Source organism: Dermacentor albipictus, chromosome 8 (assembly GCF_038994185.2).
Source record: "Dermacentor albipictus isolate Rhodes 1998 colony chromosome 8, USDA_Dalb.pri_finalv2, whole genome shotgun sequence".
NCBI lineage: Eukaryota > Metazoa > Arthropoda > Arachnida > Ixodida > Ixodidae > Dermacentor > Dermacentor albipictus.
Genome location: NC_091828.1, coordinates 25,101,246 through 25,127,301, shown reverse-complemented (window position 1 = coordinate 25,127,301; position 26,056 = coordinate 25,101,246). Strand labels below are relative to the sequence as shown.

At 47.4% G+C, this 26,056-nt stretch overlaps 1 long non-coding RNA gene across 1 annotated transcript; it reads left to right on the top strand.

Moving 5' to 3' along the window:
- Window positions 1-21,392: 21,392 nt before the first annotated feature.
- LOC139048390 (uncharacterized) lies at window positions 21,393-25,270 on the top strand. Its single transcript, XR_011507659.1, has 3 exons — window positions 21,393-21,460; window positions 22,522-22,602; window positions 24,901-25,270. It is a non-coding gene; the product is annotated as an uncharacterized lncRNA (long non-coding RNA).
- Window positions 25,271-26,056: the final 786 nt, after the last annotated feature.

Below are 26,056 nucleotides of genomic sequence, written 5' to 3'. Positions count from 1 at the left end.
CACCGACGCTCGATACCCTGTTATAACCAAAGTGGGCCAATACTATCCCGAACACAGTATGATGCGCGCTCTCGTGAGTCGCCTCGTGAAGTTCCTCACGTCTCCCCGACTTGGTTAGCAGCCATCGCCTAGAACTGAAGCATCGGTACTCTCTCCACCTGGTATGACACTGGGCATGCATTCGCCTTCCCCACGTTTCTGCCGAGCTGGTAAACTGCGGCCAAAAAAACATGTCTATTTCAGAGAACGCGTCATTACAAAAATCAGTGAACGCAGTCAACAGTAGGTATCGCAAGGTTGACATTGCAAAGGGCATACCACCACGTTTGATATTCGCAAAGGGCACAAATAGGAGCTCCACTGCAGCAACTGTAGTAAAGACGATACGGAAGCTACAGACGATGCCTGTGAGTGATTTTTCATCCGTTCTTATTGTTCGCAACCTTCGGACAGCCACAATAACAGCGCGAACACAGAAAAGTCCACGACCGCCAATTACCAAGCCACATGGTCGGTGCTGGAGCCCTCAGCAGACGATGTGCGTAAGTGAGTATGGGTTCTTCAGTAGGGGGGGGGGGCAATAAATAACCGGCCAGAAGGACAAGATACCTCTCGAAACCAACTTGACCAAGCAACCATAAGCAGAAATTCTTCATTACGATACGTCCACAAGCACACTTAGTCTTCGCTGACATACAGCAACGCAAGTCACGGGAGGCTGTTGTGAGTGCGGCTTCTGCCTTCAACACGCATGATTAGGTTGCCGTACACTCCAGCAAGGAAGTCAACACAATTAGAGAGCACACGCTCGGGGGCATGCGCGCTAACAACCTGCTGCACATAAAATCTATCAACATTTTGGAGGGAGAATCTATTGCAATACCCGCGCATCAGACGCCCAGCCAGGCAAAGTGCCGCAATGGATATTGACACGTGTACTTATCTTTATCGGGCAACCACGTTTCGCCGCTTAACAACTGTAATCGCAGAGCGAGGTACGCGCCTGCATGTATCCGACGTTTCTGGAAAGTTATCGACGCTTCTATCCGCGTGTCTGTTGTCGCCGAATCTTGTGTTATCCGATTTCATCGCGTGACACGAATGGTGTAGAACTTTGTGGAAGACACGCGGGTCCCATCAGTTAATCTGGAACATTCGTCGACTGATCTATAAAAGCCGACGCGCTTGACCCGCAGATCAGATTTTCGACGATCGCCGAGCGTGTTCGCCGCCATCGTTGCGCTTTAAGTGTAGCCTGTTTTGTGGGCACAGGTTCGCCCAATAAAAGCTAGTTTTGTCTTTCACAGTACTGCTACTGTGTTCTTTAACGTCACTACCACGTGACATCTGGTGGAGGTGCTAGTGCGTTCATGTACCGAACGCCCCCGCAAAGTCGCGATCCAAGCCCAAAGCCCGAGGACAAAACCAACATCGCCGAAGACCAGCGTGCTAGCCGCAGACTGCAAAGACTGCCCCCAGAGCACGGACTTCTGCCTCAAACGACAAAGAAGATAGTGATCAAGACAACCCAAATGGCTGCCCCAGTGTCCCCCGTTATCCTACAGCAACCTCGGGACCCACCAACTTTCCATGGAGCAGCAACTGAGGACCCGGAATACTGGCTGGAGACGTACGAGCGAATCGCGACTTTCAACAACTGGGACTCCGACGACAAGTTGCGGCACGTATACTTCGCCCTAGAAGACGCCGCCAGAACGTGGTTCGAGAACAGGGAGTCGACATTGACAACATGGGACCTGTTCCGTACCGGCTTCATGCGCACCTTTACAAGCGTCGTGCGCAAGGAAAGGGCCGAAGCCATGCTGGACGCCCGAGTGCAACAACCGAACGAGAACGTTGCCATCTTCACGGAGGAAATGAAGCGTCTCTTCCGCCACGCTGACCCGGATATGCCCGAGGAGAAGAAAGTCCGCCTTCTCATGCGTGGTGTGAAGGAAGAACTTTTCGGCGCGTCGTCATTAGGTCGTCGAGATGGTTGCTTCGTCGTCTTCGTCGGCGGCGGAGGATCTTCGTCAGTTCGACGAACAGCGTGATCCGACGCCAAGACCCAACTGCAACGCCAGACAAAGAACCACCGACCTCGACGTGCTTCTCGACGGACACGCGGTTACCGCCTTAGTGGACACAGCGGCTGATTACTCCGTCATGAGTGGACACATCGCCGCCCAGCTGAAGAAGGTTAAGACTTCATGGGAAGGCCCTCAAATTCGCACCGCAGGAGGACACCTCATCACGCCGACTGGAATCTGCACGGCAAGAATAACCATTCATGACCGAACTTACCCTGCCACTTTCGTTATCCTCCAACAGTGTTCACGAGACGTCATTCTCGGTATGGACTTCCTGAACCAACACGGCGCAATCATCGACCTGAAGTCACAGTCAATAACGCTGTCGGAAGATAAAGCGATACCGCCGGAGAGCCCTCGTAGTCACCATGCCTTGAGTGTGCTCGAAGATCAAGTGAGCATCCCGCCTCACTCCAGCATTGTTATTTTGGTCGGCACCGAAACACCCGCTGACGTAGAAGGCGTCATCGAAGGCGACCAACGTCTTCTGCTCGACCGTAAAATTTGCGTCGCAAGAGGGATCGCTCGACTGCACGGAGGAAACACGAAAGTGTTGCTGACAAACTTCAGCAAGGAGTTCAAGCACATCAACAAGGGCACGACCATCGCATATATCGAGGAAATTGTGGAAACCAGCGATGCCTTTGTCCTCTCGGATTCTGTCGCATCTACCCCGACGACTGTAGTTCCCGAGCCAGACTTCGACATAAGTCCAAGTCTCCCCGTGATTAAGCAGCAACAGCTCAGAAGTCTGCTTCGACGATACAAAAGCTGCTTTTCGACGTCATCGAGGATTCGACAAACACCAGTCGCAAAGCATCGCATAATAACCGAAGAATGCGCTCGACCACTACGCCAGAGCCCTTACCGAGTTTCGACGCGGGAACGTGAAGCTATAAGAGAACAAGTCGACGAAATGCTGCGCGACGACATCATACAGCCGTCGAAAAGCTCGTGGGCATCCCCTGTTGTCCTGGTAAAGAAAAAGGACGGAAGCCTACGTTTCTGTGTCGATTATGGTCGACTGAACAAGATCACGAAGAAGGATGTATACCCCCTCCCACGGATAGACGACGCATTGGATCGGCTCTGCAACGCTAAATACTTCTCGTCGATGGACCTCAAGTCTGGCTATTGGCAAATAGAAGTCGACGAAAGAGATCGCGAAAAGACCGCCTTCATCACCCCAGACGGCCTCTACGAGTTCAAGGTTATGCCATTTGGACTGTGCTCGGCACCTGCAACGTTCCAGCGCGTCATGGACACGGTTTTAGCAGGATTGAAGTGGCAGACCTGTCTCGTTTACTTGGATGACGTCGTTGTCTTCGCCGAAAATTTCAACGATCACATTAGGCGGCTTGCAACAGTACTCGAGGCCATCAAGTCATCAGGGCTCACTCTGAAGCCAGAAAAGTGCCGCTTCGCCTACGATGAGCTTCTGTTCCTAGGCCACGTCATCAGCAAGTCTGGAGTCCGCCCCGACCCGCAGAAGACAGCTGCCATCGCAAAGTTCCCGCAGCCCACCGACAAGAAGGCAGTGCGTAGATTTCTTGGCATGTGTGCTTACTACAGGCGATTTGTCAAGGACTTTTCACGCATCGCTGAGCCGCTGACACAGCTAACTAAATGTGCCATTGAATTCAAGTGGGAAACGCCGCAGGCCGACGCATTTGAAGAACTCAAACGACGCATGCAGACCCCGCCCGTACTTGCGCACTTCGACGAGCACGCCGATACCAAAGTTCACACTGACGCCAGTAGCCTAGGCCTCGGTGCCGTCCTAGTCCAGAGAAAAGATGGACATGAACACGTGATAGCTTACGCTAGCCGGTCGTTGTCAAAAGCGGAAGGCAATTATTCCACAACGGAAAAGGAATGCCTCGCCATCGTTTGGGCTACAGCGAAATTTCGCCCCTACCTATATGGCAGGCCATCCAGAGTGGTCAGCGACCATCACGCGTTGTGTTGGCTAGCTAACTTAAAGGACCCTTCAGGACGGCTGGCACGGTGGAGCCTCAGACTACAAGAATACGACATTACTGTAACATACAAGTCCGGACGAAAACACTCAGATGCCGATTGTCTATCACGCGCCCCCATTGACCCGCCGCCGCAAGATAACGAGGATGACGACGCCTTCCTTGGAATAATAAGCGCGGAAGACTTCGCTGATCAACAACGAGGGGACCCGGAGCTAAAAGCCCTTGTCGAGTATTTGGAAGGGCACACCGACGTTGTCCCTAGGGCATTTAAGCGTGGACTATCTTCGTTCACGCTTCAAAACAACCTACTCGTGAAGAAAAACTTTTCACCAGTCCGCGCCAACTACCTTCTTGTTGTTCCGTCGGCGCTGCGTCCAGAAGTACTGCACGCCTTACACGACGATCCAACCGCTGGGCACCTCGGATTCTCCCGGACGCTGTCGAGAATACAGGAAAGGTATTACTGGCCGCGTCTGACCGCCGACGTCGCCCGTTACGTTAAGACATGCCGAGACTGTCAACGACGCAAGACACCACCGACAAGGCCAGCAGGGTTACTACAACCGATCGAACCTCCTCGTCGACCATTCGAGCAGATTGGGATGGATTTGTTGGGGCCGTTTCCGACGTCAACATCCGGGAATAAGTGGATCGTCGTGGCGACGGACTATCTCACCCGCTTCGCTGAAACAAAAGCTCTCCCGAAAGGCAGCGCAGCCGAGGTGGCGAAATTTTTCGTCGAGAATATCCTGCTGCGACATGGCACCCCAAAAGTCCTCATTACCGACAGAGGAACGGCTTTTACTGCAGAGCTCACCCAAGCCATTCTGAACTACAGTCTGACAAGGCACAGGAGGACAACGGCCTACCACCCGCAGACGAATGGTCTTACGGAGCGGCTGAATAAGACCCTCGCCGACATGCTAGCGATGTACGTGGACGTCGAACACAAGACGTGGGATGCCGTCCTGCCGTACGTAACATTCGCTTACAACACGGCGGTGCAAGAAACAACACAGATCACGCCGTTTAAGCTGGTTTACGGCAGGAATCCGACGACGACGCTCGATGCCATGCTGCCCCACGTCACTGACGAGGAAAATCTCGACGTCGCTAGCTATCTCCAGCGCGCCGAAGAAGCCCGACAGCTCGCCCGCCTGCGGATCAAGAACCAGCAGAGGACCGACAGCCGACACTACAACCTCCGACGACGCTTTGTCGAGTACCAGCCCGGTGACCGTGTTTGGGTTTGGACCCCTATACGCCGACGAGGACTGAGCGAGAAGCTTTTGCGTCGCTATTTTGGACCGTACAAGATCATCCGACGTATTGGTGCACTGGACTACGAGGTCGTGCCAGACGGCATTTCGCTTTCACAGCGGCGCCGCTCACGACCTGAAATTGTCCACGTTGTGCGGCTCAAGCCGTACCACCAGCGTGGACGAACTTTGGGACATCGCGTAACTGACCTTTGAACTTTATTTCTTTTCGTTGTTTTGTTACTTATGTTTAATAAGTGTCCCTTTGTGTTTCGCTCTCTTTGTAGCATCGGGACGATGCTTTTTAAGAGGGCGGTAATGACACGTGTACTTATCTTTATCGGGCAACCACGTTTCGCCGCTTAACAACTGTAATCGCAGAGCGAGGTACGCGCCTGCATGTATCCGACGTTTCTGGAAAGTTATCGACGCTTCTATCCGCGTGTCTGTTGTCGCCGAATCTTGTGTTATCAGATTTCATCGCGTGACACGAATGGTGTAGAACTTTGTGGAAGACACGCGGGTCCCATCAGTTAATCTGGAACATTCGTCGACTGATCTATAAAAGCCGACGCGCTTGACCCGCAGATCAGATTTTCGACGATCGCCGAGCGTGTTCGCCGCCATCGTTGCGCTTTAAGTGTAGCCTGTTTTGTGGGCACAGGTTCGCCCAATAAAAGCTAGTTTTGTCTTTCACAGTACTGCTACTGTGTTCTTTAACGTCACTACCAGGTGACAATATAACGAGTTCTTATAACAGAAACAACAAACCTACGCGAGATGGTATTATACCCGTATTGACAACACATTGTATCAGCGCGGCTGATGGAGAGGAAAGGCGCTTTCCTAATAGCGTTCGAACGATCGCACCTCCCGCAAAAGGGTGCGCTACAGGAGCGTACACACACAAGTATCGATGTATAGTAGCCGGGAAGCCTAATTTGTCACAACTTTCATAGAATGGGACAAAAGAATGATACTTGGACGCATACGACGATTTCCGAGAAATGTGGTGGGGAGCACCAGAGCAGCAAGTCGTGCTAGAAAAAATTCAAATATACGCTGAATCAGCAAACGCGAAGTGCACCTGGCACAAAACCTCAACGTCCAGCTCGGAAGAACTACAAGGAACGCGCTAAGAACCGACAAGGTCGTCCATGCAGCCGCCAACGACGACGCTCTCAGAGCCACTTAAAATTGCGCCCGAAAACATACGAACATGACCCGTCCGCACATCCCATTTTTTTCATTCTTTTCCCTCTCTCTCTCTTCTATTGCATCACTTCGCTCTTCTCAGGTAAACGGTAGACAACCGGAGAGAATCTCGGAGAATCTCCCTGTATTCGCTTTTGTATTTTTTTTCTCTCTCTCTATCTGTCGCTTGCGGGTGGGCCACAGAAAGTGTGAATGTCAATCAAGTCAATCTTGGGAGTAGGTCACGTCGGGTTTCGACGTGGTCAACTCAATTTTCTAATTTGACTAAGTCAATTTTGGCGGTGGGCAGCCGCAATTTTTGGAATGGGCTATGTCGGTTTTGAACGTGTTCAACTCAGTTTTCTGATTGGGCAAAGTTAAGCTTGGAAGTGGACCACCGGAGTTTTGGAGTGGGCCAAGGCTATTTTCGGAGTGAGCCAGATCGGTTTTGCACGTGGTGAACTCAATTTTAGGATTGGGCAAAGCGAATGTTTTGCGCGTGGACCACACCGCCTGGCCAACACAGTGGCTGTTTACAGTGTGATTGCGCAGTGTGAGCCCCAGCCGGTGCAGCGAAGGGAATATGTGTCGTCACTTGGTCTCGTGATCGCTTCCTTGCCATCGGATCCTAGCACCGGACGCTCGCTAAATTTCCTGCTTCATGGGGAATATAAGGCTTTTGCATTAACCGAAGCAGCCTTGCCGCGCCTCTCAATTCACGCGAATTGAATGAAGCGACAGAGACTACGGCTACAACTGCGCTCAAGGGCCGGACCAACGGGGAAAATGCCAAGTTTTAAAATAAGGTTCTTAAATAGTTGACTAAGTGCACATATTGTTATCTACACATTGTATCCGGGAATTTCGCTAGGCCCATCAACATGCAACGATATCTCGGAATCAAATGAGAATAAATGGAAGCCCCTAGTAAGGTGACGGACGGTTGGATAAGAGAAGTGGATCTTCAAAATAAGATAGTTGATGTGATAGCGAGAAGGCGGGCATATGTGGAGGGATGGTACCACATCTGAATAGAACGATTTCCCAACTTCGTCCTAATGTACCATGCTTTTTCCTGCCATCTGTACTGTATTGTGTTCCGTATTCTTATTCTTGTTTTACATTTGGTATGCTGTCCCTGTCCTGCTTGAACCCTGTTGTGCTCTGCAGTATGCAATAAATAAAGACATGGTGTGTTGCAGGATAAAGTTTGTCAGAGCCCACCACACGATGACTGTCTGCGGTATTGCGTTCAGCATTAAATCAATGCAGTGACGCAGCCCATCGCCATAGTCGACACCAGTTATGTATGACGTGTGTACTGCGGGCAGGAGTCCTGTTTCGCGCCTCCCTAACAATCGGTGCCGCCTAGAGCCGCCGTCTCAAAGCTTGCACGTGACCCCCGAAATACAACGTGCGCCGGCGCGTAAGAACGCTTAGAAACTTGTGAATACCGGGCTTTTCTCTCTCTCTTTTTTCTGCACACGCTGTGTCATGAAGTTTCGCTGCCAAGCAGTCATGCGTGGCCTCCGAGATGACAAGCTAGGCACACCGGCGCCTGCTAAGGCTGGGAATTGTTCCCTCGCTTACCGCGCATCCAGTGGCACATACTCTGTGATCGAAGCGGGCGAGAGGTTCATTGAAGAGTGGCACATATGTAGTTTTTTCAAGGCGCAGCTCGCTGGAGTGTTGGTTTGAAATCCCTTCATTTAAAAGCGGCGCATGACCAGTGGATTTGTTTCGCAGGATGCTATTGCGCTGGGGTGCTGGTCTTGCGGAACTCTTGTAACGTGTGTTCGACTCTGTTAGGCATCGGGTAAATCTAAAGGATCTTCTTTTTGTCATTGTAGAGTGGCATATTCCCAATGACTAAAACCTGGTTACGGAAGTTGGCGTGCAGAACATTCACTGAATTGTAGCACACGCCTACTGACGCAAACTCCGTGCTCCAAGTTTCTATCAAAGAGGATCGTTCAAGGCCAGCACATACCGAGTGGCACATACGCAGACCTCCAAGTCGGCGTATAAGAGTTTCACTGAACAGCGGTACCTTCGAGTCGGGCAACTAGAGTGACTCATGGCGGTGTTAAAGATATCCGTTCAAGAACGGCAAATATGTACAGAATGCCGCATTAAAAGGCACCCAAGTTGGTCCGACGGTTGCTATCGCACCCTATTCCCCTCAGCACAGCAACGCCATAGGGTAACTATTCTACGATGAACTGCCCAATCACCAAGGTAGGCCGGTAAACGGTTAGATGCAAACGTACAAAGCGCCCGGAATGTGCGTGATGTACCCTAAGAATGCCGTCGGGCAATAAAACCGTAATGTACGCAGACGCGATGAGAACGCAGCAAGCACGCACTTCGAAAACGGACGGCCCACGGGGGCTACCAGAACAATATCTCCTCAGGGCAGTATGGAAAACACACAAAGATCTATGGTTGCTTTCTGAACTTCGAAAAGTGATCATCGACGCTGAACGATGAACAAACAAGACTGTTGTGAGGACATTTGCGCTAACAGGCGTTCCATGAGCAACCAGTAAAATGCCCCAAAAGACACATAGGAGACACTGCCAACAAAATCACCATGCAGAGGGCACACCAGCCGGGAAGCACAGCTTCACTGCTCGATAAACAGCTGATAGCACAAATCTCCGAGGAGGCCCGTTGTCAAGAGCGCTGCAGGAGCCAGGACGAGTATGCTAAGTACAAGGACAATATGTTTAGCGTCAAGAATAATGCTCGAGATACGTCGTCAATGCCGCACAATGAGGTGGGGTTAATACAACACGCCCCTCCCCCTGAGCCGCCCAGCGTAGCTTCTGCCCTCGACAACCCCACACCACAATGCTACAGTGAAACGGTCGGGTACTGCTCGAATGTGCAATGGGGCTGAATCTGTGGCTTGAAGCTATCGGCTGTTTTATTGCAGTCTTTCTGCAAGGGACGCATGGAACGGATGTGAGATTTCGTCGCTATAAGAGCCACTTTCACTAAAGCATCACGCACAAATCAAACCAACGCAGCGAAGTGAAAGTCGAAACCATTAGTCGAAGCCATGCAGTGGCATTTGTCTGAAACAACGTTCCAGGTACGAAACTGGACGCAACCCGATACTCTAATGCCTTCTAGCAAGTAATGACGGTAGGCTGTCCGTTGAAACCCACCCATGTCATTCCAGTCTGGTGTTGTTTATTGCCGTGAACCGAACGCCGCAATCAAGGTACTTTTGTGTGACTGAAGCACCTTGAAAAGTACAGTGAAAGCTCGTTAATTCGAACTTCAATAATTCGAATTTATGGATAATTCGAGCTGTACGATTTGGTACGGCCAACCTCCACAGAAGTCTATGTATAAAAGTCCGTTAATTCGAACGCGAGAAGGTTCCCTCACGGATAATTCGAACTACGCTCGCCTTGTACACGGCCAGAGAAACGCGCCTACTGCCTACACACAAGGCTGTATTGCCTCCGAAACGGAGAGAACGGCGAGAGGAGGCAAAATCAGAAAAAAATCTAACCGACGCGGGGTCAGCCAGAAGGCAGCGGCGGCTGCCACCTCTCCGTTCTACGTAACCTCCGAGACGTCTTGCCCGTTGCGAATCTCTGAGGCTTTGCAAATCTTGTACAGCTGCTAATGTTGTGCGGAGATGGCACGGCAAGCTCCAAAACACAGCGAATCAAGTACGTCGCAGCTGCGCTTGCAATCAAGAACCAACGAATCCGGGCCTTCGCCACCTTCACATGTTCAGCGTCTTTGTCTCGGCAGTCTTCATCGGTTGTGCACCTCTGTTTTCAGCTTAGGAGGTATCTGCCGTCGCGATTCATTGTGATGGTGTTAAGCCTCGGCTAACGTTCGTTTCGGTGGACATCGGTGGTGTGGCACAGTCGGACCCAGAGCTTCGACTTGAAGATGGCGTGTGCCCGCGGCACACGCCATCACTTTCTGACACGCCAAATTTCTGACATGCCATACTGCTTCCAAATCGCAATGTGCTGTTGCCCTCCTTCACTTTGGTTAGTTCGAACTTTCGTTAATTCGAACTGAAGCGGCTTCCCCTTGCGGTTCGAATTAACGAGCTTTTACTGTAGTACCCTTGTGGGCGCATAATTGTAGGAGGATGTTTTCTTGCACATCATCTAGAGGGGGGTACCAGTTTAATAAGGCTGTTAAATTACGCTGTTAAATTACATAAATAAGGTGTAAATGACGGGGCAGCTGCCAACCAAGTGGAAGCTTTCCTTACTTATCCCCATCCGCAAGCAGGGCAAGCCTCACACTTCGGTAGGCCACCTATGACCTATATTGCTTACGCCAACTATATGCTGACTAGCTCAACAGATGGCGCTAACACAAATGTCCCTTGAATTAAAATTACGGTGTTGCTATAATCCAGCATAGACGCGATTTAGACCACCTTGGCTATACACGACACTTTACGGCTAATCAAAAAAGGCTTCCTGCAGAGAAGGAAAGACAGGCGACGCCTAAGAGGGCTTGTCGAACTTGACCTGCATAAGATATTCAACTGCGTCACACATGAGACCATAACGGTGGTAGCTATGCGACTGGGGTCGCGAAACAATCTCTAATAATTATCAAAGCATTTTAGCAATCGAACGTATTTCATGAAAATTCGAACACAAATGGACAGGCAAAGCCCAAGCCCAGGGTTGCGCCGCGAGTTTCTATATTCTTGGGGACACTTATTAGCCTGAAAGTGATTAGGCTTGCCGTAACCCTTGACGACGTGCCATATTTTGGATTTATGGAGTACGCGAATAACATCACGCTGTGGATCGATTGTCAGTCTCTTGAAAAACGGCAATCTTTTGTTCAAAGAGCGCTAGACGTCATTCACGCTTTTCTTCCTTGCACAGGCTAGAGAAAACGATGCATATAACGATGAGCTGAAAAGAGAACTGTTACGTTTCACTAAAGCTGGGAGGTAGCACCACTGTCGCGTCGTTTATGACCATCCACATACTTGACATTCCAATAGGTCACACCGGCTCAGCCGCACGGTGTATCTCCCATCGTAAGCACACATAGCATCAGGAATTTAACTTATTCAAGCACCTCGTACGTTGTCTGTGAATTTCTCGAGCACTACTGGATGCCCGAGCGTTCGGACTGATCCGCGCAACTTCTTACCCAGGACTCCGCGATAGAACTTTTTCAGGTGAAATAAAGTCATTCATTCATTGATTTAAAGTAAGTGGAAACCAAGGAGGTTACAGGAAGACTGCTGGAGTGGAAACGATGTCCCGAAGGTGAAGCCGCACAAGCAAGACAAGATAAAACTAATAATAACGGATAAAACAATACCGCGCCTTTCCAACACTTCCCGTTAAACTCCTTGGTTAATCAAAACTTAATTTGCCAGACAGATAGTTATCTACGTATACCTCTGTATTGCTGGTCTTACAGTGGCGTCTGAATATCCTGGCATAGTGTATTGAGAAGAACATCATCCATATTCAGAAGAAATTATTATTTTCGTAGGGAACAACCAGCTTTTAGTTTATAATTAGACCAGCGTTACAATAACAGGGTAAAATTACTTAATCTCCAAGCGAAGATCACCCGATAAAACTCTATTTCAAGTGAAGAAGGGGCAACCATTGCATTAACCTTTCCTTGTAAGAAGCTGCCGGAGCTTTCAGTCCAGCAGCTTTTCCTTAACCTACTTGGTTGAAACGCTGCACAACGCGGTGTACTAGGTAGGAAAAGGACTATAAATTACAAAAGCGTAGAGGAACTCTAAAGGTATGCATGGCTTCCGAGCCTTGAAGGCACATTTGTAGCTGCATGCGACCTACTCCAAAAGACACAGCGTTACGCTGACCATGCAGTTGACAAACTTCCTGCACTCCCAGTGGCCATTACTTCAAGCGACGGGATCGACATCATCAGCTACACTCAAACGATGTAAATCATTGGACACAACCATCGAGACAGACGAGCAGCCTAGAGCAAAGGCACACAGAACGCTCAGGCAACATGCATGTGAACGCTGATTGTGGGTACACCGATGCGGAAACCACTGGATATGAAATCATGCACGCAGAACTGCTGGCACGCAACCCTGTATTGCAATGATCACAATCGACGGCACAATGGAGTTGGAATTCGAAGCTATGGCAGCTGCCATTGAAGAACGATACATTTACACTAATGTCACTAAGATCAACATCGAAAGAGACTGTCCGACCGCTCTAAGAGTGTTTCATTGCTCTCAGTAACCCAGCTCGAAAGCGATTACCGCCAAACAAACCTGCCACGCCGCCACATGCACAGGGTTCAGTTTAAATTTGCACTTTGTACCAGGCCAGGATGGCATTGTCAACAATGAGAGGGCCCATGACGACACTCGTTCAGGAATTCGAACAGGAGCTTTCGAACCTTCTTCCCTCTTATCTATGACAGATGCCCGTACTTATGCGGCCCACATGCTAAACTGAGAAACGCCACAATGCAAAACAAACGTACCCTTTGCGCATACATTCCTCTAGACCCGAACCTACTACCATATGACATTTCGAGAACCGAGCAGGTATCCTTATATTGACTGAGGTCCAGATTTGTCCTAACGTGAGATGTCCTAAAACCCTGGTCCAATTAGTGCACCAAGCGCTCGCGGAGATCCGATGTAGTCGATCATGCGACTGATCTTTATGTTGATCGAATACCAACAGTCGCTTGCTCGCACAAAGGTGCACATTGCCGAGAACAGCTGTGGCACAGCGCCGCTTCCCTGCTCGTGGACTGGCACGCTCTCACTCGGCTGCCTGCATGCGGCTATTAAAATTCATGGACGAACCACCTCCAGACTACGACGCCTTGATACATATTAATAAAAGTTTTAAACTCGCTCATCGCGTTTGCTATGTAGACAAAACTGCTGGGCTGGCTCTAACCTTGAGCTCTAACTTCTCTCCCTCCTCTCCTTTTCCCCAATAGACCATAAGTCGTCTGTTCAATAAACATTCATTCAATCAATTATCTTTCGTCACACATCCTACTTTTGCTATATAAAATGCCGCGAACCATCACAAAATAACTGCCTGACCCGTCGTGCGGTATACAGTTCGTTGTGCTGGATTCGCTTGTCTGTGTTTGACGTGAGGCGTCAGCAGACATCACCAGCTGGGGCTGCCGTATCTGATTTGCCATCATGTAACACATTTATGAAAAAAAAAACAATGTACAACAAAAAAGGGGGAGCTTCTTTTGTCACCCGGGACCATGGCGTTTGGACTGCTTCTTCGGAGGGCGCTTAGGCGTGCGTTACGCTACGCCCCCCCCCCCCCCCCTCCACAACCGCTTGGTGTCAGGTAGTCAAGAATGTCCCCACTGAGTGAGGCAGCTACCAACAACGATGTCGGAGATGCCCGAAATGCAGCCACATGGGCTCCGGTAACGGCCACCGGTGGACTTTTTACTGCACGTCGAGTGGTCGGCGCGGGTAGGACGTTTCAGTGACTACCGATTTGCAACGGGGACTCAAGGAATACTCCGAGAGGCCCTGCTACGCACGCTACTGTACACAATAGGTGAGCAAGCTCGCAAAATCTTCAGGACGTTTGAGCTCTCGGGGGAAGATGCCAAAAGCTATATAAAAGCATGAAAAAAGAAGTTCGGCGGGTACTTTGTAAAGGAGAGCAACATTGTGTACGGAAGCGTCCGTTTTGACAGACGTGCGCGAAAATCAAGTGAGTCGGCAGATCAGTTCGTCACTGCGCTGTGTGTCTTCGCGAACCATTGTGACTTCGGCGGACTGAAGCAACGGATGATACGAGAAAGACTGGTTGTCGGGCTCCGTGACGCAAAGCTCTCAGGAGCTCTACAAAGGGATTTGCACCTCACACCGATTTCAACGCTGGCGAAGCTATAAAAGCATGAAAAAAAAAGTTGGGCGGGTACTTTGTAAAGGAGAGCAACATTGTGTACGGAAGCGTCCGTTTTGACAGACGTGCGCGAAAATCAAGTGAGTCGGCAGATCAATTCGTCACTGCGCTACGGGTCTTCGCGAACCATTGTGACGTCGGTGGACTGAAGCAACGGATGATACGAGAAAGACTGGTTGTCGGGCTCCGCGACGCAAAGCTCTCGGGAGCTCTACAGAGGGATTTGCGAAGAAAAGCGTCCAACAGCATCAAAGTACTCTACAGGGAAAATCCAGTCAGCTCATGCAGTCAACGGATTTCCTGACCAAGTCCTCAATGCGGACGCTGTTGTTCAATACAGGTGCCCGCAACAAATCAAGGGACGTCCGCACGTGTGTGGCCACCGCCTACGCGGCTGGCGCCGAAGGGGCGCTGCCCTTTCCGCGGCGAGGACGCGCACCCTAGGAAGGTGTGCCCGACCAGAGTGGTCAAGTGCCACCAGAGTGCAGATAAATGACAATTTGCAAGAGCCTGCGTGTATGAAGAACGGGACGACTTTCGAGCAACGAAAGGTATGCGTTTCCACTGTCAATCACAAACCAGGACAAACTTTTGTGGAAGCAATATACGCAAATGGGAAAGCGCTAATTTGCTAGTGGGGCATATTCAGGAAATTTGCACTATGAGGTTCGTTTTCCTGGTATGTTTCACATTTTCGGCAATATCGCAGGGCCGCACACGTCTATCCAGCGCTGTCCCGCCATAGGTGCTCCACGCAGGGTGCCGGATTCTACTTGCGAGTCCGTGAAGCACAAAACAGAGAAATTATAGGAAAAGCTCCACCAAATGTTGCGCCCGCACACTTTGGCTCGTGAAACATTCAAGAGACCTGAGAGTTTGGGTAGACCTCACCAAATTGGACACATGCGCAGTTCGAGAGCATTTTACAGTACCAATTATTGATCGGGCTCTGGTTTCACTGTGACGCTCGAAGGAATTTTGAAAGCTCGACCCCAACTCTGGTTTCCACCAGGTGCGAATCAGTAAGTACAGGGAAAGCGAACAAAGTCGTGTTCTTTCTCTTCGCCCTCGTCTATTTTGCGTATTTAATTTACGAAACATGCATCACCACCAACTTGCCCAAGTTTCTCTGCTAGTATTGTTCTAGCTAACTACATTCTTAAACCGTTCGCTAGATATTGACACGTGTACTTATCTTTATCAGGCGACCACATTTCGCCGCCTAACAAATGTTATCACACAGCACGGGACGCGCCTGCATGTATCCGAAGTTTCCGGAAAGTTATCGATGCTTCTATCCGCTTTCTGTTGTCGCCGAACTTTATGTTATCTGATTTCATCGCCTGACGCGAATGGTGTAGAACTTTGTGGAAGGCGTGCGGGTCCCAACGATTAGGCTGGAACATTCGACGATTGATGTATAAAAGCCGACACGCTTGACCCGCTGATCAGATTTTCGACGATCGCCGGCTGTGTTCGCCGCTCTCGTTGTGCTTTAAGTGTAGCCTGTTTTGTGGGCACAGGTTCGCCCAATAAGACCTAGTTTTGCCTTTCACAGTATTGTTACTATGTTCTTTGACGTCACTACCACGTGACAATATTCTTTCACGTGACTACCTTTTGGAATTAGCTCTGCTTCAGAATATTTTTAAACAGAAGGTCTCAGACACTATCTGGCCTTCAGGGGATTGTTAACGTTATGGAAGATGTACTAGCTTTAGGCGAAAGCAAAGCTCAGCACGATTAGCGCTTAGATGAAGTGATCACATTCCTAGCAGTAGCAACCGTGACAATAAAAGAAGTGAAATTCTCTGTTGGGGTTAAGCCAGTACGTTTTTTGCACCATATTCTGACTAAAGGAAATAGTCGTCATGATTCGACTAAAATCCGTGCTGTTTAGAATTTGAGGTCTTCCAAAAGCGTAACTGAGCTTAGAAGCGTGCTAGGCATGGTCAATCGTTCCGGCCGCATTCTGCCGCGCTGAGCCCCGGTGACGGCCCCATTGCGCTCTACCTTGCACTAGGATATATATACTGGGTCTGGGACAGTGGCGTGGCCAGAAATTTCATTCGGCGTGGGGGCTCACGTTTCAGCTCGGCCTTCTCCTTATAGAATTTGTCGAGGGATCAATTACATGAATAATACCTGCATTGCCATTGCCAAAGATCCTGCAAACAAATCCTTAAATGCTACGCACTGTTAAAAGAAGTTAAATATTTATTTTTTGGTAAAAGAATATACTCGTCTGTCTCAAAAATTGTGCCCGAAATAACTGATATCAATGCTTCCATGTTTTCTGTCTGCTTAATAACTAAGAAAAATAGCACACGAACTTTAGAACTATATCAGTTTGAAACCACACTCTAAAAACTAGGAAGGGTATCGCGGGAGTGAAGCGGCCGGTTCACTCTTCAAAGCGTCGTTTTACTCTCGCAAAATGTCGAGGAGAGTGAAATGCATTGTTCACTCTGTCACCAAGGAGAGAGTGAAATGTGCTTTTCACTCTCCCCTTCAGAGAGAGAGAGTATAACTACTCTTGCGGCAATAGAGAACAAAACGTAGCGTAATCTTCTGCTTCAACTGTAGGTGGCTGGCCCCGAACATGGCAATGTATCATTCATGCACGCTGAGCAAAGAACACATCGTTTTGCTCTTAAGATGATGATGCTGTGTGGTGTTTTGTGGCGCAAGGGCCAGGTTTGGCCAAAGAGCGCCATGACAAGTGGTAATGTTAACGATGTATTACGGAAGATGTGACTTGGCTGTAAAGTGGCCTAAAAATAGTCGCTGTAAAGTGCGTAAAATCTACGTGCTATAAAATTATGGCGATGACTAATGATGAATACTATGAACATTAAAATCCATCGTAAAGGAATGATGCATTGTTTAAAATATGCGAGATGTTAAATTGCTTACAGCACTACTGCCTCGCCAGAGCCCTTGAACCACAAGGGCCTAGAGGCATATGCTATTCAAAATAATTATCGCAGCGGCATCCTCTGAAGAGAGGAAGCGCTACGAACGTGTGGGGCTAATAATATGCAACACAACATCTTTCAAAAAACCTAGGACGGCGTTGGTGTCAAAGAGTGGTTCTGGGCCAAGTAACATAACAGGATGAAGGGGGATGTGGTGCCGGTATGCTAAGAGAAAATGATTTTTTCTTTCGGATTCGGCTTCCCGACACTCCAGTAGGACGTGGAGGACGGTCAGCCTCTCCCCGCATCTACCACAGGTTGGAGGCTCGTTTCCCGTGTGTAAGAAGTTATGTGTGCCAAAAGTGTGTTCTATTCTTAGACGGCAGAATAGGACATCTGTCCGGCGGGATTTTGTTACAGGAGGCCAGAAACCTAATTGTGGCTTTATTACATGCAGTTGCTTCTAAAAGAACAGGCCGCCGCAGCTCAAAGGAACGCGTAGCGAGCGCTCTACTTTTTCACTCGGATTTGCTCCACCGCGCGCGCGCGCTCAAGATCGCGGAACAACACAGCACCGGAGAAAGGTGATCCGTACAGCGAGCTGCACCGCCGCCGCGAAGGCCAGCCAACGGAGATCGTATGTCAGCCATCTCGCGTCGCTACGAAAACACGACAGTCGTTCGTCATGCCTTGGATATAACAGCAAATCCTCCACGGCAAGTGAATTCTAACTTAGGTGCACATTTTCCGTATATGTCATGCTATCGCCAGAAAGTCGTCGCTGCGCTTAGCCGACGCGATTGACAACGGACTAGGCATACGCGCTGTGTCTCTCCATGTCAATCGAAAATGCCAGTCGTCGCGATAACTGCACGTGATTTTATCACGTTGCCGTTGTCCGTAAGAGCTTTAAAGATCACAAACGCTGCCAGAACTATGGTATGTTCAATAAGACGCCAGGCGAGAGGACGCTTAAAATGGTTCGTTCACCAGCCCGTGATTCCGAGCCTATGCGGAGCGTGATTAGCGTGCGTTTTGTGTGTTTGAATTTATTCACTTTAGCAGTCTACTATGTACGGAACGCTGTTGAACTAAGGAATCACATAACAGAAGGCGTCATTTTGCTGGCAGCATGCTTTTTTTATAAATAAACCGCGCGCTTGACGGTGTCTCGCGCAGGGGGAATCTGCGACCAGTGCTAGTTAGAAACTTTGCCGCAGGCATTCAGCTGCATGCTGCAAGAGGTCAGTTGGGCGCGTTATCTTGAACTTACTGAAAACGCATGAGGAATCCATGTTTTATGCTGAAAAGAGTATGAACCCCATATAAGCGATCTTGCGCGCGGCAGCTACAAGCGACGCGATGGAGATGGCTGTCGCGTTCGCTCGTCGCCTACAAGTCGTACTCCGTGCGAGCGACGATATTGAGCGACGCCTCCCCGGTGTTGCCGGCATGAGGGCTGCAATCACGCGTGACGCGTGCTTTAGTAATTTACGTTGATGTATTTTACTAAAAAAGTAGCATAAAATATTTCCGGAGGTCTTGCCGTTGGTTCTTATCCTTGCACGTATAAAAATTGAATCATTTGCTCGTTCCGCGCTACAATCGGTAGTATTTGAGCGATGTATGTACATCTAGCTCCGGCTTCGTGCTATTGGCTAGTCGCTCATAGCACTTTTGGGCGACGAGCGATGATTTCTAGATTTCCAGAACCGAGCCATCTGTTCAAGCGACGGCCCGTTTTGTTGCTCGTCACCGTCGCGCACTAAATCGCTCTCACAGTGTTTATCCCATAGACTGAACTGTTTTTGCTCGTGTATTGAAATGGTGTGATTATAGTTAGGTCCGGTTTTGTCTCCTGTTGCGGTTTTCGTGCATGGTGCGAAACTGAAAGGATGCTTATGTCTGCGAACTCGGTGAATTGTCGAGCAGCTAGTTATGCATCGGCATCGAATATAACGGCCGCTGTGTGGAATTACAATTGCAAGGGCGCTTTGCATACGCTTATTGTTTTGGACATGCCTGTGCATTTGCTAATATGAGTTGGCGTGTCAGAGTTAGGTCATATGAATAGCTAAATCAGCCTTTCTTTGGGGGTTACAAGCGTAATGTGTGCATTTTGCTATTGCATGGCAGATCAAAATGTGTTTATCGCTTGAATATATTTAGTAGAGAAATAAAATATCAAAATAAAATGTTGCTTTAATTCCGTGTTACCAGTCTGTCGTACACAGAACAATAGGTTGGTATAATAAACCAATAACTGCGGTTTAACTGCAACATTTACATGCCTTCAAGAATCTAAAATGCTAGATTTCAAAGTGCAGCAGTAGTCGGGTCTATCAAAAATGAACTCCATTGTGCACCTCATACATGAAAATAAGTTTATGCCTTTTAGTAAGCTTAGATGCAAGCCGCAGTGAACTTTCTTGTTAGTATCGAAATGTGGGTAAGCTTGCCATAACAAGCCTCGTTGCCCTTTTTTATAGGCACATCCATATATCCATTGAACTGAAGGACAATATTTTCATCCCTACTGAGCATCATGTTTGCAGCTATAATCCTCAAATTATGGCTTCAGCAGTGGCACAACCAGGGATGGTGCGGGTGGCACACTGGGCACGTGCTTAGGATGTGTCACAAATGGTGTTTGCGATACACCAGGCTCATGACAGACCTATGATGTCTGAAAATGACCAATATTCTATTCATTAGCAGGAGTATTCTAACATTCGTGCCGAACGAGGATGAACTGTCCGTTATTTCTGTTTTGTGTAAATCTAAAATTGAAGTTAATTTAGCAGTTGACTGTTGCAGTCATTTGAATGTTTTGGACCTAAGACTTTCTTTTAGTGCCATGGCCTTGACTGTCTTGATGTTGTTTTGCACCATGCCCTTGTGTTGACTTTTGCATATGATATTTTTCAGGCACCCGCTTTATATAACTCAAGAAAGCAGCTGCAAGGACTCGAGGATGTGAAAGAGCCAGTGCAGCGCGACTTCACGTAGTGCAGAGGAGCCAATGCCAAAAAATCAAAATACATTGCCATGCAATTTGGACAAGAAAACTAGTATGTGGGTATATTGGGTGTGCCATTTGACCAAATGTAACCAAAATCAAGATTCAGTATGTTAGACCAAGATGAAAATTCTCACGTGCTCCAGGCAGTCATCTTAACATGGTATATTTATGTAATGTCTCCGATTGGAAAGTCAAATCAAGTATGTTCTCTGGAGACAAACACATAGCAGCAAGTGTCATTGAAAAGTTAGAAATGTGTTTTAAAAAAGCTGATTAGTTCTGAGAACTGACTGGTTTTTGTCTTGCCTCTCAACAGATATATCCATGTGATAAAAAAATAGTGGTACAATGAAATTGCATATTTGCTTAGTGACAAGATACATACTTGCAATGAGCACGGTGCCTGTGTTTACTATAAAAATCAACAACCCATGCTTGGTTAGGTTAGGCCCACTACAACATGCAGGCATGGGTGATTGGCGCTTTTTTTTATTTCTGTGTGGTAAGGTTTATTGACGTACGTATAAGTGCAATGGCACGCAGTATGGCTAGTGCAAAAAAGGGGGGGGGGGGGCAGATATATGTAGCTCACTGTACACGACACAGGGCAAAGGAAATCCGTATTCAGCAACCATGTTAAATGCCATGTACATAAATTTTACAACGCTACTCATTTGAAGCGCGCACAAGTGCATACTGAAGAAAAGTTTTCCAGGGTACATAATTTAGTGCGTAATTTACACTAATTTTGCTCTAACCACAAGACATAATAATTTGAATATACTGCACGGAAAAACCTACAGCGAATTAAATTGTGTGTCAGCTTCGTGTGTATACATATAGTCTTTCCTATGCATTAGGTTTTTCGCGTAATGCATTACCAGTTGACAGCCTTATGTGTACTCTGTTTACATTACAGTTGTTGATTAGTTTACTCATTTGTTTTGCAACTTATTAAATGCTGGTGTATATATATTTTCAACATTTGACATAACCCTGTATGTTTTGTAGGGACAACCCAGTACGTCATTTCACAGCACCCAGTCAACTGTGAGAAGTGACTCGAACACAGGCCACCAGTAAGTGGACATCAGTTGCAATTTCACTATATGCAGTTGGCTGCTGCCTTGTACTGAGGCTTTTTTTAATCAGATGGTGGTGTCGTTCTAACGTACATTTTGACCACAAAGGTGCGATCATGTCTCACAGAGGCATATATGGTTGATATTCTCTGTGAGGGACGTGTTCTCGTGTTCGTGAAGCATTTGTGTTTGGCAGTATTGTCGCCAAATGAGTCAGATATAAACACTGTAACTCGCCACTGCTGGGAAGTAGTTGCGAGAAACACTATATGTTATGACGCTGTAAAGTTATTTCATTAATTCGAAGGAAAATTTTGCAGCAGGAAAAAAGATTGCTCTTCCAGGTAAACATGTCTTTTTCTCACAAGTTATTTAACCAAACCGTGGATGCGTGAAATTCATGACTTATGAATAGATTTTAATTCATCCTTTAGTAATGCTTCTATAAGAGACTAGAAATAGCATGTGACTACCTCTCCAATCAACAGATCATACACTTACAGTCATAAGTGGTAGTTCCGTGCAGTCTCGCACTCTATATAACCTTTCCGTTCAGCAGCATTGGAACTGGCGGCTGCGTTTTCAGAAGGAGGAGTGCACTTGGCGCTGTATATGTATGTGTGAATTCGGTTTTCTTTGTATGTGTCGGCTCACTGACACAAACAGTGCAAAAATCAGTTGTACCATGAGGCTGATGACGTCTTCTGCTGCTAGAAATGTGGCACTTCATATTTTATAGTACTGCATGACATTTAAATCAAAGCTAGCACATAAGATGATCAAGAAAACTAACCGCTGTTATAGCTGTTTTCCTCAAAGAAAGCTTGTCCTTTATGGACTGTGTTAATCTGACCTCTCCACCGATGTTTCAGTAGTATTATCCCCTAGTGAGTGAGAGATTGGCGGCAATTAATCGTGTTAGTCTTTAAGTGGTGTCCTAATTATGTGTATTTGTTCCAACAAAGTTGTCTAGATTACTTTATTGTGTAGTGTAAAGCTTATGAAACCATCAGCAACTAGTGAGTTGCTAACATGCATATGCATTTGTCACTATACAGGTGGCACTCGGCTGTACCACTGCAGTGCTGCGGAAATTGCCAGCACCAGCGGCTTTGCAACAGCTGTTTCACAGCATGTCGGTATGTGCTAATCTATAGTTTTGTTGGGATGAGTTAGTATTATAGACCACTGCTACTCTGTATTGTGACAGATCCATATAATAAGTGATGTAATGGGAAACAGCGAAAACATGTGGATGTTTTACTATGCTACATAAAAAGGCTCTCCTTTTCGTCACTGGAGCAGGGGAGAAGAGCATGCAGACACTCCTGAATGTACATATATTTCAAAACATGAGAGAGACATATATATATATATACACAAATAAACTCAAATCAGGGACATTCCATCTTTTATTTTGAATTGACTTGTACAGCGCAAAAATACAACACAGACCATAGAGAAGCCCGCATGTTAACAGGTATGATATACACAATAATTCAACAGATTTGATACTTCAAGTGTGCTATTTTATGCAAGGGGGAAGGGAAAGGGGATAAAACCAGAAAAACTAGTGGAGTGGAAAATAAAGGAATTGTGCCAAAAAGCATGAGAAACATTGTGCAGCCAGGATCGCCAGCAGGACATCTAAAAAGCACTGATAAAATTACATACAGGGCAACCTTACGTATTGTTTGTTTCAATCAACTCAGATCACATGCAGCCATTACTGCAATCAAGTTGTTTCCTTAAGTCATGAGGGAATGATGCGGGCCCAAAAAACTGTTCAGAGCTGAAGGATTATATTCCATGCTTGCCTCATTACCTGCTTTTTATCATATTATTATCAGCTGCTTATGTTAGGGACAAAAAGTAAGAGTACGAGCTTTTTCCTAATTCGCCATTCTACACAGCATGTCTTTGTGACTATATGTACATGCAGATGATCCATAGATGAAAAATATTCAGTACAGTAGAATCTCATTACAAGATACTCTTGGTTGTAAGAGACATCTGAAAATGGTTTGGTTGGTTTGCCACATTAACAAAACTGTACATAAGAGTCACCTTTGTCACTAACGACTTTTTAAGTATTCACTACTTCGAAGGGACACAACCCAGACACATTCACCTCATGCACATTGTGTGCTCCGAAGGGCGTAAAGATCACGCAATCCTCACACAGGTCAAGTGCGCATGTCTCTTTAGCATGAACTAGAAAAGGAGGGCAACGAGGACAGTGCAGGGCAGAAAGTGTCGACAGTTGAAGCTGACGAGCGTCTAAGAGCACCTCAAAGGCACTGCGAGCAACAAGGCTTGCAAAGTGAAGTGTTTAACTTCCAGAAGTCAAGGAGGAAGCTAACACAATCTACAGTCACTAAAAAGCTGTGAATGTCTTTAAAGGGCCCCTAAACCATCGAGGTTGAAATGTAGTTGCAGTGTTGCAGTTGTACATGTTAAGGCAACGAACACGTAGCCACGAGAATTTTTCAAAACGGTGCAGTAATGGTGGAGCTACGTGTATGATTATCGAAAAGTAGTCCCCGCTCATTTTACTCTTTCATCTGGTACACGCCATCTCGACAGTATCGTCTTTTCCTTGCCTAGTACACCTCCAAATGTTACGGGACAGGCCATAACCAACGAGCTCTGTTGCTGCCGCGCAGGCCCGTCATCCTGCGAGGGGTGGCGCTAATGACCTTGCCAATACAATGGAACTGTATGGTGACTCTAGTTAAAGAGCCTCATAGGGAGGCCTTTCTGTTGGCGTTTCTGTTCTTTGCCCCCATTGGCTGCCCACAATGGCATTGCGAGCAACCCGACGAGGAAGAAGCAGTGTGTATTTGCTTGCAGGCCTTGCCGGCAGTCGTACACTTTCGTTCGACCAATCGACAGCACCGGAAACTGGTGGCATCAGAGACAGCCTGGTGATGTCAGGACAAACTGGGGGGTGCAGGATAGGTCCAGAGAGGCGCACGGGATCGTTTTCGTCATATTGTGGTGATCCCACAGTGCTACGCACTGTTGCGTTTAGCGTCGTCAATTGTGACGGCATTCTGATTTTGATGCGCATGTTTACTTGAAATGTTCAAAAAATTCAAGAAGTGGTTTAGGGGCCCTTTAAGCCACCCTGAGCAATTATTCCTTCAGATATATCTAAACAGACTTTAGTGATGATGCATAATAAGGTGATCTAGTCTGGCTCCTCAGTGTTTTAAAATTTTTGGTTTCGAGAGACATGTTTCCCGTGCCTCTTGAGTATCTCTTCTAATGATGCTTAACTGTAACGTACGCACACAATTGTATAACTCCTCCTGCAAGTATTATTCCTTAAGCCTGGTCACTGATGTGCAAAGCTTGTGGTTAAGTTTTGATGTCCGTACTTTTTAGAGCTATGTTTATTAATTCAGGCTGTGCTTATTGGTTCTTCGATGCAGGAGACAGTGCCTACGAAATTATTGGCCCTGATGACGAGAGCCTTCAAGGGGCAAACGACATCTCTGTTGCAGAAGTGAGCCCGATACCACCTGAAGTTACCATGACAGGTGGCACGGCAGCAATAGATACAGAGACGGCCATGTCTACTGCAGCTGCAACAGTGTACGAGGCAAGCAGCAGTGTGTCAGCATCAGCTGCAGTGTCAGAAGGAACCTTACCAGGCCTGGTAGAGCAACATGTGTGCTATCACTGTGACTTTTTTGTAGTGCGTACAACTCATTTGCTCAACATACAAAAGCTTTTCACCACGACTGTGAGCCAGTGTTCTTGTGCAGCAAGTGCAAGACTAAGTTAGGTGTTATAACAGAGTACAAGCATCACATTAAAATATGCAAACATATTACAGTTGTTGCCTCCCCAGCCAGCCCACATAGCGATAACAACGTGGAACACATGGTGGGACACACCTCTTCTCCATTAGAAGATAGCAGAGACTGTCAGTGTTGTTGCTAGATTAACTGGTCTTTGTAGGCAACTAGAAGGACAACACAGGTGTCATAAGATTGTTGTTTATGTTGTTGTTGAAGAGGTAAAAAAGAAGTTTGATGCAGCTGAAGTGCCAACTGATATTGAGCAAATCAAAAACAACCTCCTGAGAAAGCAACACTATCGAAATTTGGGTATCTATGTGCCGCCAAATCTGGTAAAGATGGCATAGGACAGAAGTGTGATGAAAATCACACAGACACTGCTGTTCCATCACTGGTCACAGTGGGCACTGGCTTGTACGGCAAGAGAGTCAACTGAAATGAACATTATGGCGTAGTGTCATGCTCCCATGTGACCACTTTCCATGTTATTTTGCATGATACAGCTCAACCTCCAGAAACGAGACTGCAACTTGTCTGTAAAAAGCTTTCACAAAAAATTATTCCCAACACTATTAACACAGCAGTATCTTCTTTTTTTTGTGGGTTCGAGGTTCCCGGGTGTCCATTAATGCAAAAATTGCGGAAAAAAGAACGTGTGTCGTACTTACACCTTTTTAACAAGTACGAGGGGGACAGAACTTTTCGAGTCATGCATCTTCATCATACCATCAAGTTTTTAAATACCTTTTATAATTATTATTACCATTTATATCTGAGTACATTG